This window comes from Carcharodon carcharias, chromosome 8 (assembly GCF_017639515.1).
Source record: "Carcharodon carcharias isolate sCarCar2 chromosome 8, sCarCar2.pri, whole genome shotgun sequence".
NCBI classification, from domain to species: Eukaryota; Metazoa; Chordata; class Chondrichthyes; order Lamniformes; family Lamnidae; genus Carcharodon; species Carcharodon carcharias.
The window spans coordinates 103422511-103440045 of NC_054474.1; the positions used below are offsets into that span (position 1 = coordinate 103422511).

Sequence of the window (17535 nt, forward strand, 5' to 3'; positions counted from 1 at the left end):
TCAATAGTAAAGTCAACAATAGTAAAATATTCTACAAACACATCATTAACAAAAAGAAAGTCAGGGTAAGAAACAAGGCTATGAATGAATAGACAAGATAAACACACAGTGGTGACAGAGTTATTGAATAATTAGTTTTCCCCAGAATTTACCGGGGAACTAACATGATATTGGTGGTGGTGGGAAGTAGCTCACTCAGGGAATCCAAATTGCTATGGCAACATGCACTCTTAAATATGCATGTTGTAGTCTGGAGCTATGAACAGTGATGGAAGAGGCTCCAATTTCTTTCCATCACATGGCTGACCAGGAATTGCTCCCCGTTTTTTCTCCTGCCGTTGGCGTGTTGGAAGGATTTATGGATTGATGCTCGAGTTGTGTGGTCATATTATGAACACACTTTCCTTCGCCATCAAGTCCTGGAGTGGAGCTTCTGGCTCAGAGGCTGGGGTGCCATCCTCTGCAACTCAACTTCCTGCATAATATTAGTTGAAGAGATCAAAACAGATAGAAAAACATTTAAGTTATAAAGGGAGAAGGTATTTAACTTAGTGAGGATAAAACCCCTAGTCTGAATGCATTGCCTTTGTGCATGTTGGAAGAGACAGCAGAGGCATTACTATATATTTGTAAAAAATCATGAGACACAGGGATTGTACATAGGGCTGTGATTTCTGTGATTAACAAGGGATGTAGAATAATCCAGGCAAATGTAGACCTGTTATCTTAATTTCAGTAGTAGTAATGATTATGGAATTGTTGCTCAAAGATGTAATGAAAAAATATCTTGACAATAAAAATATAATGAAGGCTGGTCAGAATGATTTCAAAAGGAACAGTCATGGTTGACCAACCTTATTGTATTTTTTGAGTAAGTACTGGAAGGTTAGAGAATGGCATAATGTAATGGATGTGATATATTTGGATTCTCAAAAAGCTTTCAATTAAGTACAGCACAATAGACTCATGACTAAGGTCAAAGCATGTGGAGTCAGGGGACATGTAACAAAATGGTTATCTTCCTGACGTCAGCCCTGAATGTCCCAGCTCCAATTTTAAGATTATGCCCCTTGTTCTGGACCCCACCCTGCAGAAGAAACACTGGGATGGGAAATTTGTTCGCGTAGCTATAGAGACTTACTGGTATATGGATTCACCAGGGCAGGCAGTGCAACCTGCCTGGTTTGTGTGGTATTCTTCATTGATAGCAATGAAAAGTACCATGCAGGCCACACAGGTAGCAGCAGCCTGCAGCACCCCAGTGATTTGATGGAAGTCTGCATAGCTACGCAAACAAATTTATTCCCCAGTGTGTCTGTCTACCTATCCCATCAAAGCCTTTAATCACCTCAGGCAGAGGGGAGGGTTTTTTTTTTATTATTTGTTCATGGGATGTGGGCATATCGCTGGCTAGGCCAGCATTTGTTGCCCATCCCTAACTGCCCTTGAGAAGGTGGTGGGGAGCTGTCTTCTTGAACCACTACAGTCCATGTGGTGTAGGTACACCCACAGCGCTGTTAGGGAGGGGGTTCGAGGATTTTGACCCAATGGCAGTGAGGGAACGGTGAGTGACTTGGAGGGGAACTTCCAAGTGGTGGTGTTCCCATCTATCTGCTGCCCTTGTCCTTCTAGATGGTGGAGGTCGTGGGTTTGGAAGGTGCTGGTGAAGGAGTCTTAGTGAGTTTCTGCAGTGCATCTTGTAGATGGTACACACTGCTGCTACTGTTTGTCGGTGGTGGAGGGAGTGACTTTGAAGGGAATGGGTGGGGTGCCAATCAAGCAGGCTGCTTTGTCCTGGATGGTGTCAAGTTTCTTGAGTGTTGGAGCTGCATTCACTCAGGCAAGTGGAGAGTATTCCATCACACTCCTGACTTGTGCCTTGAGGATGATGGACAGGCTTTGGGGAGTCAGGAGGTGAGTTACATGCCACAGGATTCCTAGCCTCTGAACTGCTCTTGCACCTAGTTCAGTTTCTGGCCAAGGTAATCCCCAGAATATTGATAGTGGAGGATTCAGCAATGGCATGGCCATTGAATGTCAAGGGGAGATGGTTGGGTTCTCTCTTGTTGTGGATGGTCATTGCCTGGCACCTGTGTGGCACAAATGTTACTTGTCACTTAAAAGCCCAAGCCTGGATACTGTCCAAGTCTTGCTGCATTTTGACATCAATCACTGCTCTGTTTATTCTCTGATTCCTATTTTCGATGGCTGTATACTTAGATTGCTCTCTGTGAATTTCAATGGGGGCAGAGTTCAGCTCTGACAGAAAGTAACAAGTGAATAGCATTAGCCAGAGCCATACTAATAACTTGGGGCAGAATTTTACACCCTGTGGGTAAGTGTGTGCCGACCCGATCGGGCGTAAAATAGCACACAATGACGTCTGATGAGCGTCTCGACATCATCGCGCACTCGCACAATATGTCAGTCGGTGGGCATAAACAGGTGCCAGAGTTGCGCCCACCATTAATTAAGAGGCCACTTAAGGCCATTAAAAAGCCAATTGACAGCGATTTTTCATTGCCTGCGTGATTTCGTGCTCATCGCACAGGCAAAACAGACAGGTGGCTAGCCAAAAATTTCAAAAACCCCATCCACGGGCGGGATAAAAAGGGTCAGTAGCATAACCAGTGTCAGTAGTGGGATTTTGGTACATAGTTTGATGCTGGTGACTTAATGGTACTTGGCAGCTTCATCTCTGTTTGGGGCTTCATTGTTAGCATTTCCAGGCTTCATTTCAGGACTCCCAGGTGTCCCCAAGGCCACCAGAGGATTCAGAACATGTGGAGCCTTCCAGGTATCAGACAGCCTTCCGTCACCCTGGTAATGGGGATTGTGGTCTCCGCTGGTGGCACTTCCACTGAGGAGGTAGAGAGGGGCAGAAGGGAGAGGAGGCAAAGTTTCCCAATGTAGCTTCCAGGGGAGGGACCTGCAGGAGGAGAGGCGCAAGCACAAGGGGCGCAGGGCCAACAGGTAGTCTAAGGCAGAAGGGGCCGCAGAAGCTGGCACTATCCTGCTGCCAGGGTTTACAGGTGGTGATGCAGCCTCTCAATGGAGACAGTGACCGCCATTTGTCTGATGATTAGGCCTGAGATCAGCTCCAATTGTGTGGGTGGGCACCCCATGCCAGTGGCTCTGAAAGTCACAGAGGCCTTCAATGTCTATGCCTCTGGCTCTTTCCAGGGGTCAGTGGGGGATCTGTGTGGAGTCTCCCAATCAGCTGTCCATGGTTGTGTCAAGCTGGTGACAGAAGCTTTGTTCAGGTGGGTACTGACCTTTATTCTTTACTGTACACTACGGATGAGGCCAGCCAGGCTGAGCAAGTCAATGGCTTTGCAGTGATTGCTGGCTTCCCCCGCACCCAGGATGCAATTGACTGCACACATGTGGCCATCAAGGTGCCAGCGAGTCAGCTGGGAGCCTTTGTCAACAGGAAGGGCTTTCACTCCATGAATGTGCCATCGTATGTGACCACAGGATGCAGATTCTGCAAGTCTGTACAAGGTACCCTGGCAGCTCCCATGACGCTTAAATCCTGAGACATCCCCAGGTGCTGAAGCTCTCAGTGCTCCAGCCTGAATGGATGGATGGCTGCTAGGTGACAAGGGCTATCCGTTGATGGCACCTGATGCCTATCCGTCACCCAAGAACAGAGGCAGAGCAACGTTATAATAGAAGTCATGCCCACAAGGGCAGTGATAGAGAGGACCATAGGTCTTCTCAAGATGCACTTCCGATGCCTGGGAGGGAGCAGCCAGTGCCACAACTGGCATCTCTCCAGTCGCTGCAGCCTCATCCGATGTCATGGTCACTGGCAGAGGGGCGGAGGAGCTGCTGCCATCATCCAGAATGCCCTGAGAGGAACCCGCAGAGATGATAAGCAGCTCGTGCGCCAACGTGAGGTCACTCTGGACCTCCATGCTCACCATTGATGGACGGGCACCTAGCTGGGGTACTGGGTGCCTCATCCATCTCCCACACTGGCACTGACCATCTGAGGTCATTGCCTGTGTGAGGGTTTGCAGGACGGAGTGCATCCCCAGGAAGCCCTGATTCTGTCCCTGGAGCTGCCTCTCCATGAGAGCCGCCACTCTCTCAATGAAGGAGGCAGTGCGCTCGGCCATGAGGATCAACGCGTGCTCATGTTCCGCATGGATTCCTCCACAACAGACACCATGGCACACAGACCCTCATTGATCTCTGCCAGATCCTCCCATGCATCCCACTGGACATCCAGCATCTGCCACCTAATGGATGACTTGAGAGGCTCATCATCTGTCTTCAACTGAGCATGTTCCTGGTCTCCAGCAGTCCTCCAACTACCAGTGCCCTGGGCACTCTCTGCCTCCATCTGCACATCAAGTGAGTGTGAAGTGCCCTCACCAATGTGCACCAGCATTCTAACCTCTGATCTAATGCCCACCGAGCTACTGGTACCAGTGCTGGTGCCTGCTTCAGAGAGCGGGTGTGGCGCGGGTGCAAGTGGAGCCTGCTGGTCCTCCAGCATCAGAGGTGGTCCTTCGAGGTCCAGACAGCGAGTGCGTGCTGGCCAACCTAAAAGGGAGAACAAGGACATGTCATTGGTTAAAGTCACCACACTGTCACTGTGCTTTCCAGGCATCCTGCTGAGACAACATGGTGCCCTCGTCTTTTAATAATCAATGGGGATGCCAGGTTTGAGGCTCCCATCAATGAAGAGACTAGACTAGAATGGTTACACAATCCAAACCTCTTAGTTCTGTGGACTGCGCTCTTACCTTCGTCTGGCACCCCCACCTCTCAACGCCCGATTGTATGGGTTTGAGCTCTAGGGCATCCTGCTCGAACTTGGTGAGCATCAGCAGGTTGGGGGTGCCAACCCCAAAATTCTGCCCTTAGACTTTGATTGTCTGAGGGTATCAGAGAGGAATTTCCCAGATTTTCTCCCCCCGCTTACTTGGCCTGCGTTTTCATCTGGTTTTCGGTCTCTCCTGGGAGATCTCATACACAGGTGAGGAAATGTGGATATTGTGATGTACAAGACATCACAGTTGTAAAGGACAGGCTGGGCCAACTATAGAATCTGTCTCAAAACAAAAACAGAATTACCTGGAAAAACTCAGCAGGTCTGGCAGCATCGGCGGAGAAGAAAAGAGTTGACGTTTCGAGTCCTCATGACCCTTCGACAGAACTTGCGTTCGAGTCCAAGAAAGAGTTGAAATATAAGCTGGTTTAAGGTGTGTGTGTGGGGGGCGGAGAGATAGAGAGACAAAGAGGTGGAGGGGGGGGTGGGGGTGTGTGGTTGTAGGGACAAACAAGCAGTGATAGAAGCAGATCATCAAAAGATGTCAACGACAATAATACAATAGAACACATAGGTGTTAAAATTAAAGTTGGTGATATTATCTAAACGAATGTGCTAATTAAGAATGGATGGTAGGGCACTCAAGGTATAGCTCTAGTGGGGTTTTTTTTTAATATATAATGGAAATAGGTGGGAAAAGGAAAATCTTTACAATTTATTGGAAAAAAAAGGGAAGGAGGAAACAGAAAGGGGGTGGGGATGGGGGAGGGAGCTTACGACCTAAAGTTGTTGAATTCAATATTCAGTCCAGAAGGCTGTAAAGTCCCTAGTCGGAAGATGAGGTGTTGTTCCTCCAGTTTGCGTTGGGCTTCACTGGAACAATGCAGCAAGCCAAGGACAGACATGTGGGCAAGAGAGCAGGGTGGAGTGTTGAAATGGCAAGCGACAGGGAGGTTTGGGTCATTCTTGCGGACAGACCGCAGGTGTTCTGCAAAGCGGTCGCCCAGTTTACGTTTGGTCTCTGCAATGTAGAGGAGACCACATTGGGAGCAACGGATGCAGTAGCCTAAGTTGGGGGAAATGCAAGTGAAATGCTGCTTCACTTGAAAGGAGTGTTTGGGTCCTTGGACGGTGAGGAGAGAGGAAGTGAAGGGGCAGGTATTGCATTTTTTGCGTGGGCATGGGGTGGTGCCATAGGAGGGGGTTGAGGAGTAGGGGGTGATGGAGGAGTGGACCAGGGTGTCCCGGAGGGAGCGATCCCTACGGAATGCCGATAAGGGGGGTGAAGGGAAGATGTGTTTGGTGGTGGCATCATGCTGGAGTTGGCGGAAATGGCGGAGGATGATCCTTTGAATGCGGAGGCTGGTGGGGTGATAAGTGAGGACAAGGGGGACCCTATCATGTTTCTGGGAGGGAGGAGAAGGCGTGAGGGCGGATGCGCGGGAGATGGGCCGGACACGGTTGAGGCCCCTGTCAACGACCGTGGGTGGAAAACCTCGGTTAAGGAAGAAGGAGGACATGTCAGAGGAACTGTTTTTGAATGTAGCATCATCGGGACAGATGCGACGGAGGCGAAGGAATTGAGAGAATGGGATGGAGTCCTTACAGGAAGCAGGGTGTGAGGAGCTGTAGTCGAGATAGCTGTGGGAGTCGGTGGGTTTGTAATGGATATTGGTGGACAGTCTATCACCAGAGATTGAGACAGAGAGGTCAAGGAAGGGAAGGGAAGTGTCAGAGATGGACCACGTGAAAATGATGGAGGGGTGGAGATTGGAAGCAAAATTAATAAATTTTTCCAAGTCCTGACGAGAGCATGAAGCGGCACCGAAGTAATCATCGATGTACCGGAGAAAGAGTTGTGGAAGGGGGCCGGAGTAGGACTGCAACAAGGAATGTTCCACATACCCCATAAAGAGACAGGCATAGCTGGGGCCCATGCGGGTACCCATAGCCACACCTTTTTATTTGGAGGAAGTGAGAGGAGTTGAAGGAGAAATTGTTCAGTGTGAGAACAAGTTCAGCCAGACGGAGGAGAGTAGTGGTGGATGGGGATTGTTCGGGCCTCTGTTCAAGGAAGAAGCTAAGGGCCCTCAGACCATCCTGGTGGGGGATGGAGGTGTAGAGGGATTGGACGTCCATGGTGAAGAGTAAGCGGTTGGGGCCAGGGAACTGGAAATTGTTGATGTGACGTAAGGTGTCAGAGGAATCACGGATGTAGGTGGGAAGGGACTGGACAAGGGGAGAGAGAAGGGAGTCAAGATAACGAGAAATGAGTTCTGTAGGGCAGGAGCAAGCTGAGACGATCGGTCTACCGGGGCAGTTCTGTTTGTGGATTTTGGGTAGGAGATAGAAGCGGGCCGTCCGAGGTTGGGCGACTATCAGGTTGGAAGCTGTGGGAGGGAGATCCCCAGAGGAGATGAGGTCAGTGACAGTCCTGGAAACAATGGCTTGATGTTCAGTGGTGGGGTCATGGTCCAGGGAGAGGTAGGAGGAAGTGTCTGCGAGTTGACGCTCAGCCTCCGCGAGGTAGAGGTCAGTGCGCCAGACAACAACAGCACCACCCTTGTCAGCGGGTTTGATGACAATGTCAGGGTTGGACCTGAGAGAATGGAGTGCAGTAAGTTCAGAGAGAGACAGGTTAGAATGGGTGAGAGGAGCAGAGAAATTGAGACGACTAATGTCGCGCCGACAGTTCTCAATGAAAAGATCGAGAGAAGGTAAGAATCCAGAAGGAGGGGTCCAGGTGGAGGGAGAATATTGGAGATGGGTAAAAGGATCTGTTGAACTGGGAGAGGACTCCTGCCCAAAGAAGTGAGCCCAGAGACGAAGACGGCGGAAGAAGAGTTCAGTATCATGCTGAATCTGTCTTCTCTATCTCATTGTCTATGTTTGTACGCCTCCTCTGGGACCATGATGGAATTACACCTTGTACATTGACCTTAACTGAAGTGTGTTTGAAAAAATAATTAGAAATCAGGCCAAGAATAGTATGGATTCAAAGTCAAATATCTTTCGTGGAGAAAATGGATAAAAATCTGTTATTTTGCATGGCATCAGCGCCATGTTTTTCCAATAACAAGAGGAACTTTTATTGGCAGGTTTGTGTAAATCCCACCACCTAATGTTGGGAATGTCAGTCATAATGTCATCATAATAGCAAAATAAAAAGATTGCAGTGTACAAGAATGTCTGCTACACTCAAAGATGAAACTTCCCATCTCACCAAAAAGAAGACCTGTATGCACCAGACCCCCAAGAAAGCTAGATGTGCAGAAACTGGTATCTGCACAGTGCTCACTGCCAACCATTCAGACTTGAGGAACAGCTGCCCTCTCAAGAAAGTCCAAGTGATGATGCTGAAGGAGCATGGTCAACCTTCAAATCAGCAGCTCTGGAAGCTGCCAATGATGTCCTGGGAACACAGAGAAGAAACCAATGATCAAATGAAGGAATTGCTACAGGAGGAGCTCTCCTCCGAGACCCAGAAAATCTACCAGGTTGTAACACTGGGAGTTGAACATCAACAATTTCAGACAGGCCCTGATTGCAGCATTATAAGAGGCTCTACAGGAAATTGCACACAAAATGAAAGCGTGGAGTGAGGAACATGGATAAAGATTGAATGCGAAGAAGACCAAGACAATGGAGATAAGCAAAGACCTAAACTAGAAATGAATCTTGAAGAACAAGTCAAAAGGGTCACATACATTGGGCTGATAATCACAGACAGTGGGAGATGTGATGGTGAGATCCGAAGGGTAATTGAGTGTGCCAAGAACAGCTTTCTCAGAATGAAGGACATATTAACACCAAAGAAATTGAACCCGAATCTTAGGAGTAGAATGCTGAGGTGTTACATGACTCGGAGATATGGACAACAAACAATGAGACAATTGATGAGCAGAATGTTGGTTTAGTTATGCTTATATGGCTGATCAAGTTGTGGTTATATGGCTGGTCTAGTTGTGGTTATATTGCTGGTCTAGTTGTGGTTATATGGCTGGTCCAGTTGTGATTATATGGATGGTCCAGTTATGGTTACATGGCTGGTCCAGTTGTGGTTATATGGCTGGTCCAGTTATGGTTACATGGATGGACTAGTTGTGGTTATGTGGATGATCTAGTTGTGGATACGTGGCTTGTCTAGTTGTGGTTATATGGCTGGTCCAGTTGTGGTTATATGGCTGGTCCAGTTGTGGTTATATGGCTGGCCCAGTTGTGGTTATATAGCTGATCCAGTTGTGGGTATGTAGCTGATCCAGTTGTGGTTATATGGCTGGACCAGGCATGGTTATATAACTGGTCAAGTTGTGGTTATATGCATGGTCTAGTTGTGGTTATATGTCTTCTCCAGTTGTGGTTATGTGACTGGTCCAACTGTGGTTAAATGGATGGTCCAGATGTGGGTATACGGCTGGTCCAGATGTGGGTATACGGCTGGTCCATTTGTGGTTATATGACTGGTCTAGTTGTGGTTATATGGCTGAGCCAGTTGTAGTTATATGGCTGAGCCAGTTGTGGTAATGTGGGTGGACTAGTTGTGGTTATATGGCTGGTCCAGTTGTGAGTGTATGGCTAGTCCAGTTGTGGTTATCAGGCTGGTACAGTTGTGGTTGTATGGTGGGTCAGGTTGTGGTTATATGGCTGAGCCAGTTTTGGATATATGGATGGACTAGTTGTGTTTATATGGCTGGTCTAGTTGTGGTTATATGGCTGAGCCAGATGTGGTTATATGGCAGGTCCAGTTGTGGTTGTATGGCTGGTCAGGTTGTGGCTATGTGGCTGGTCCAGTTACGGTTATATGGCTGGCCTAGTTGTGGTTACATACATGACCTAAGTGTGGTCATATGGATGGACTACTAGTGGTTATATGGTTAGTCCAGTTGTGGTTGTATGGCCGAGCCAGTTGTACTTATATGGCTGGTCCAGTTGTGGTTATATGGCTGGCTTACTTGTGGCTATATGGATGATCTAGTTCTGGTTATATAGATGGACTAGTTGTGGTTACATGGCTGGTCCGGTTGTGGTTATATGGCTGAGCCAGTTGTGGTTATATGGCTGGTCCAGTTGTGGTTATAAGGCTGGTCTAGGTGTAATTATATGGCTGGTCCAGTTGTGGTTATATGGCTGAGCCAGCTGTGGTTATATGGATGGCCTAGTTGTAGTTATATGGCTGGTCCAGTTATGGTTATATGGCTGAGCCAGATGTGGTTATATGGCTGGTCCAGTTGTGGTTATCTGGCTGGCCTATTTGTGGTTATATAGATGACTTAGTTGTGGATATATGGATGGACTAGTTGTGCTTATATGGCTGGTCCAGTTGTGGTTATATGGCTGAGCCAGATGTGGTTATGTGGGTGGTCCAGTTGTGGTTATCTGGATGGCCAAGTTGTGGTTATATAGATGACCTAGTTCTGATTAAATGGATGGACTAGTTGTGGTTACATGGCTGGTCCAGTTGTGGTTATACGGCTGGTCCAGTTGTGGTTGTATGGCTGGGAAAGTTGTGGTTACTTGGCTAGTCCAGTTGTGGTTATATGGCTGAACCAGTTGTGGTTATAAGGCTGGTCCAGTTGTGGTTAGAAAGCTGGTCCAGCTTTGATTGTATGGCTGGTCCAGTTGTGGTTGTAAGGCTGGTCCAGTTGTTGTTATATGGATGGTCCAGTTGTGGATATATGGATGGTCCGGTTGTGGTTGTATGGCTTTTCTAGTTGTGTTTATATGGATGATCTAGTTGTGGTTGTGTGGATGGACTAGTTGTGGTTATATGGCTGGTCCAGTTGTGGTTCTGCGGCTGGTCCAGTTGTGGTTATATGGATGGTCCTGTTGTGGTTACATGGATGGTCCAATTGTGCTTATATGGCTGGCCTGGTTGTGCTTATATGGCTCATCCAGTTGTGGTTATATGGCTGAACCATTTGTGGTTATAAGGCTGGTCCAGTTGTGGTTATATGGCTGAGCCAGATGTGGTTATGTGGGTGGTCCAGTTATGGTTATCTGGATGGCCTAGTTGTGGATATATAGGTGATTTAGTTCTGGTTATGTGGATGGACTAGTTGTGGTTACATGGCTGGTCCAGTTGTGGTTATATGGCTGGTCTAGTTTTGGTTATATGGACCGTCCAGTTGTGGTTGTATGGCTGGGCAAGTTGTGGTTATATGGTTGGTCCAGGAGTGGTTGTATGGCTGTGTCAGTTGTGGTTATATGGCTAGTCCAGTTGTGGTTATAAGGCTGGTCCAGTTGTGGTTAGAAAGCTGGTCCAGCTTTGATTGTATGCCTGGTCCAGTTGTGGTTGTAAGGCTGGTCCAGTTGTTGTTATATGGATGGTCCAGTTGTGGTTATATGGATGGTCCGGTTGTGGTTGTATGGCTTGTCTAGTTGTGGTTATATGGATGATCTAGTTGTGGTTATGTGGATGGACTAGTTGTGGTTATATGGCTGGTCCAGTTGTGGTTCTGCGGCTGGTCCAGTTGTGATTATATGGCTGGTCCACTTGTGGCAATATGGATCGTGCTGTTGTGATTACATGGATGGTCCAATTGTGCTTATATGGCTGGCCTGGTTGTGGTTAGATGGCTCGTCCAGTTGTAGTTATATGGATGGTCCAGTTGTGGTTATATGGATGGTCCAGTTGTGGTTATATGCATGGTCTAGTTGTGGTTCAATAGCAGGTCCAGTTGTGGTTATATGGCTGGTCCAGTTGTGGTTACGTGGATGATCTAGTTGTGGTTATGTGGGTGGACTAGTTCTAGTTATATAGCTGGTCCAGTTGTGGTTGTATGGCTGGCCTAGTTGTGCTTAAATAGATGACCTAATTGTGGTTATATGGATAGATGAATTGTGGTTCTATGGCTGGTTCAGTTGTGGTTATATGGCTGAGCCAGTTGTGGTCGTATGACTGGTCCAGTTGTTGGTATCTGGCTGGCCTAATTATGGTTATATAGATGACCTAGTTGTGGTTACAAGGCTGGTCCAGCTGTGCTTATATGGCTGGTCCAGTTTAGGTTATATGGCTGGTCCAGTTGTGGTTAAATTGCTGACCTATTTGTGGTTATGTGGCTGATACAGCTGTTGTTATATGCCTGGTCAAGTTGTGCTTATATGGCTGGGCCAGATGTGGTTATCTGGCTTGTCTAGTTGTGATTACATGGCTGGTCCAGTTGTGGTTATATGGCTGGCCTAGTTGTGGTTATGTAGATGACCTAGCTGTGGTTATAAGGCTGATCCAGTTGTAGTTATATGGCTGGCCATGTTGTGGTTAAATTGCTGACCCAGTCGTGGTTATATGGGGGATACAGTTGTTGTCATATGTCTGATTAAGTTGTGCTTATATGGCTGGGCCAGATGTGCTTATATGGCTTGTCTAGTTGTGATTATGTGGATGGTCCAGTTGTGCTTATATGGCTGATCTAGTTTTGGTTATGTGGATTGACCAGTTGTGGTTATATGGCTGGCCTAGTTGTGGTTATATGGCTGGCTCAGGTGTGGCTATGTAGCTGATACAGTTGTGGTTACATGCATGGACTAGTTGTGGTTATATGGCTGTCACAGTCGTGGTTATACGCATAGTCTAGTTGTTTTTATATGGCTTCTCCAGTTGTGGTTATGTGGCTAGCCTAACTGTGGTTACATGGCTGGTCCAGTTGTGGTTATATGACTGGTCCAGTTGTGGTTATATGGCTGAGCCAGTTGTGGTTATATGGCTGGTCCAGTTGTGGTTATAAGGCTGGTCTAGGTATAATTATATGGCTGGTCCAGTTGTGGTTATATGGCTGAGCCAGTTGTGGTTATATGGATGGACAAGTTGTGGTTATATGGCTGGTTCAGTTGTGGTTATATGGCTGAGCCAGATGTGGTTATATGGCTGAGCCAGTTGTGGTTATATGGATGGACAAGTTGTGGCTCTATGGCTGGTCCAGGTGTGATTATATAGCTGAGCCAGCTGTGGTTATATGGATGGAGAAGTTGTGGTTCTATGGCTGGTCCAGTTGTGGTTATATGGCTGAGCCAGATGTGGTTATATGGCTGGTCCTGTTGTGATTATGTGGCTGGCCTATTTGTGGTTATATAGATGACTTAGCTGTGGATATATGGATGGACTAGTTGTGCTTGTATGGCTGGTCCAGTTGTGGTTATATGGCTGAGCCAGATGTGGTTATGTGGGTGGTCCAGTTGTGGTTATCTGGATGGCCAAGTTGTGGTTATATAGATGACCTAGTTCTGGTTATATGGATGGACTAGTTGTGGTTATACGGCTGGTCCAAGTTGTGGTTATATGGCCCGTCCAGTTGTGGTTGTATGGCTGGGTAAGTTGTGGTTATATGGCTGGTACAGTTGTGGTTATATGGCTGAACTAGTTGTGGTTATATGGCTGAACTAGTTGTGGTTATGTGGATGATCTAGTTGTGGTTATGTGGATGGACTAGTTGTAGTTATATGGCTGGTCCACTTGTGGCAATATGGATGGTCCTGTTGTGGTTACATGGATGGTCCAATTGTGCTGTATGGCTGGCCTGGTTGTGCTTATATGACTCGTCCAGTTGTGGTTATATGGCTGAACCAGTTGTGGTTATAAGGCTGCTCCAGTTGTGGTTAGAAAGCTGGTCCAGCTTTGATTGTATAGCTTGTCCAGTTGTGGTTGTAAGGCTGGTCCAGTTGTTGTTATATGGATGGTCCAATTGTGGTTATATGGATGGTCCGATTGTGGTTGTATGGCTTGTCTAGTTGTGTTTATATGGATGATCTAGTTGTGGTTGTGTGGATGGACTAGTTGTGGTTATATGGCTGGTCCAGTTGTGGTTCTGCGGCTGGTCCAGTTGTGGTTATATGGCTGGTCCAATTCTGGTTACATGGATGATCTAGTTGTGGTTATGTGGGTGGCTGAGTTGTGGTTAAATCGCTGACCCAGTCATGGTTATATAGCTGATACAGTTGTTGTTATATGTCTGGTCAAGTTGTGCTTATATGACTGGGCCAGATGTGCTTATTTGGCTTGTCTAGTTGTGATTATATAGCTTGTCCAGTTGTGGTTATGTGACTGGTCCAGTTGTGCTTATATGGCTGATCTAGTTGTGATTATGTGGATTGACCAGCTGTGGTTATATGGCTGGCCTAGTTGTGATTATATGGCTGGCCCAGCTGTGGCTATATAGCTGATACAGTTGTGGTTACATGCATGGAGTAGTTGTGGTTGTATGGCTGTCACAGTCATGGTTATATGCATAGTCTAGTTGTGTTTATATGGCTTCTCTAGTTGTGGTTATGTGGCTGAGCCAGTTGTCGTTGTATGGTTGGTCCAGTTGTAGGTATCCTGCTGGCCAAGTTGTGGTTATATAGATGACCCAGTTATGGTTACAAGGCTGGTCCAGATGTGTTTATATGACTGGTCCAGTTTTGGTTACATGGCTGGTCCAATTGTGATTATATGGCTGGTCCAGTTGTGGGTATATGGCTGGTCCAGTTGTGGCTATGTGGACGGCCCAGTTGTGGTTATAAGGCTGGTCTAGGTGTAATTATATGGCTGGTCCAGTTGCGGTTATATGGCTGAGCCAGTTGTGATTATATGGATGGCCTAGTTGTGGTTATATGGCTGGTCCAGTTGTGGTTATCTGGCTGGCCTATTTGTGGTTATATAGATGACTTAGTTGTGGATAAATGGATGGACTAGTTGTGGTTGTATGGCTGGTCCAGTTGTGGTTATATGGCTGAGCCAGATGTGGTTATGTGGATGGTCCAGTTGTGGTTATATGCATGGTCTAGTTGTGGTTATATGGCTGGTCCAGTTGTGGTTACGTGGATGATCTAGTTGTGGTTATGTGGGTGGACCAGTTCTAGTTATATGGCTTGTCCAGTTGTGGTTGTATGGCTGGCCTAGTTGTATTTAAATAGATGACCTAATTGTGGTTATATGGATGGACGAGTTGTGGTTCAATGGCTGGTCCAGTTGTTGGTATCTGGCTGGCCTAGTTATGGTTATATAGATGACCTAGTTGTGGTTACAAGGCTGGTCCAGATGTGGTTATATGGATGGTCCAATTGTGCATATATGGCTGGCCTGGTTGTGATTACATGGCTCGTCCAGTTGTGGTTATATGGATGGTCCAGTTGTGGTTATATGGATGGTCCAGTTGTGGTTATATGGATGGTCCAGTTGTGGTTATATGCATAGTCTAGTTGTGGTTATATGGCTGGTCTAGTTGTGGTTCAATGGTAGGTCCAGTTGTGGTTATATGGCTGGTCCAGTTGTGGTTACGTGGATGATCTAGTTGTGGTTATGTGTGTGGACTAGTTCTAGTTATATGGCTGGTCCAGTTGTGGTTATATGGCTGAGCCAGTTGTGGTTGTATGGCTGGTCCAGTTGTTGGTATCTGGCTGGCCTAGTTATGGTTATATAGATGACCTAGTTGTGGTTACAAGGCTGGTCCAGATGTGCTTATATGGCTGGTCCAGATGTGCTTATATGGCTGGTCCAGATGTGCTTATATGGCTGGTCCTGTTTTGGTTATATGGCTGGTCCAGTTTTGGTTATATGGCTGGTCCAGTTGTGGTAATATGGCTGGTCCAGTTGTGGCTATATCGCTGTCCAATTTGTGGTTATATGGCTGATACAGTTGTTGTTATATGTCTGGTCACGTTGTGCTTATATGGCCGGGCCAGATGTGGTTATATGGCTTGTCTAGTTGTGATTACATGGCTTGTCCAGTTGTGGTTATATGGCTGGTCCAGTTGTAGTTATCTGGCTGGCCTAGTTGTGGTTATATAGATGACCTAGCGGTGGTTATAAGGCTGATCCAGTTGTGGTTATATGGCTGGCCATGTTGTGGTTAAAACGCTGACCCAGTTGTGGTTATATGGCTGATACAGTTGTGGTTATACGTCTGGTCAAGTTGTGCTTATATGGCTGGGCCAGATGTAGTTATATGGCTTGTCTAGTTGTGATTACATGGCTGGTTCAGTTGTGGTTATATGGCTGGTCCAGTTGTGGTTATATGGCTGACCTTGTTGTGGTTAAATGGATGATCTACTTGTAGTTATGTGGATGGATTAGTTGTGGTTATGTGGCTGGCCTAGTTGTGGCTATAAGGCTGGTCCAGTTGTGGTAATATGGATAGTCCAGATGAGGTGATATGGCTGACCTAGTTGTGGTTATATGGCTGACCTAGTTGTGGTTATATGGCTGACCTAGTTGTGGTTATATGGCTGACCTAGTTGTGGTTATATGGATGGACTAGTTCTGGTTATGTGGATGGACTAGTTGTGATTATATGGCAGGTTCAGTTCTGATTATATGACTCATCCAGTTGCGGTTATAGGGCTGGTGCAGTTGTGATTATATGGCCGGTTCAATTGTGGTGATGTGGCTGGTCCAGCCATGGTTATGTGGCTTGTCTAGTTGTGGTTCTATGGCAGGTCCAGCTGTGGTTATATGCCGGGTCTAGTTGTGCATATATGGTTGGTCCAGTTGTGGTAACATGGCAGGTCCAGCTGTGGCTATATGGCTGGTCCTGTTGTGGTTATATGGCTCGTCCAGTTGTGGTTATATGGTTGATCTTGTTGTGGTTATGTGGATCAACCAGTTCTGGTTATATGACTGGCCTATTTGTGGTTATATGGATGATCTCATTGTGGTTAGGTGAATGGACTAGTTGTAGTTATAAGGCATGTCCTGTTGTGGTTATATGGCTTGTCCAGTTGTGGTTATATGGCTGGTCCAGTTGTGGTTATCTGGCTGATCTAGTTGTGGTTACGTGGATCGACCAGTTCTGGTTATATGACTGGCCTAGTTGTGGCTTTATGGATGATCTAGTTGTAGTTGTTTGGCTGGCGTAGCTGTGGTTATATGGCTAGTCCAGTTGTGGTTATATGGCTGGTCCAGTTGTGGTTATATGGATGGTCCAGTTGCGGTTATATGGCTGGTCCAGTTGTGGTTATATGGATAGTCCAGTTGTGGTTATATGGATGGTCCAGTTGCGGTTATATGGCTGGTCTAGTTGTAGTTTAATGGCAGGTCCAGTTGTGGTTCTATGGCTGGTCCAGTTGTAGGTATCTTGCTGGCCTAGTTGTGGTTATATAGATGACCTAGTTGTGGTTACAAGGCTGGTCCAGACATGTTCATATGGCTGGTCCAGTTTTGGTTACATGGCTGGTCCAATTGTGATTATATGGCGGGTCTAGTTGTGGTAAAATGGCTGGTCCAGTTGTGGTTATATGGCTGGTCCAGTTATGGTTATATGGCTGGTCCAGCTGTGGTTATATGGCTGGTCCAGTTGTAGTTATCTGGCTGGCCTAGCTGTGGTTATATAGATGACCTAGCGGCGGTTATAAGGCTGGTCCAGCTGTGGTTATATGGCTGGCCGTGTTGTGGCTAAATCGCTGACCCATTTGTGGTTATATGGCTGATACAGTTGTTGTTATATGTCTGGTCAAGTTATGGTTATATGGCTGGGCCAGATGTGGTTATATGGCTTGTCTAGTTGTGATTACATGGCTGGTTCAGTTGTGGTTATATGGCTGGTCCAGTTGTGATTATGTGGCTGGTCCAGTTGCGGTTATATGGCTGACCTAGTTGTGGTTAAATGGACGATCTACTTGTAGTTATGTGGATGGATTTGTTGTGGTTATATGGCTGGCCTAGTTGTGGTTAAATGGATGATCTACTTGTAGTTATGTGAATGGATTAGTGGTGGTTATATGGGAGACCCAGTTGTGGCTATAAGGCTGGTCCAGTTGTGGTAATGTGGATAGTCCAAATG

The 17535-nt window shown here is 46.8% G+C and overlaps 1 protein-coding gene across 1 annotated transcript in view; it reads left to right on the forward strand.

The window, feature by feature from the left end:
- Nucleotides 1–17535, forward strand: part of LOC121281204 (lymphocyte cytosolic protein 2-like) — a 153894-nt gene that overhangs the window by 84819 nt on the left and 51540 nt on the right. The window lies entirely within an intron of this gene.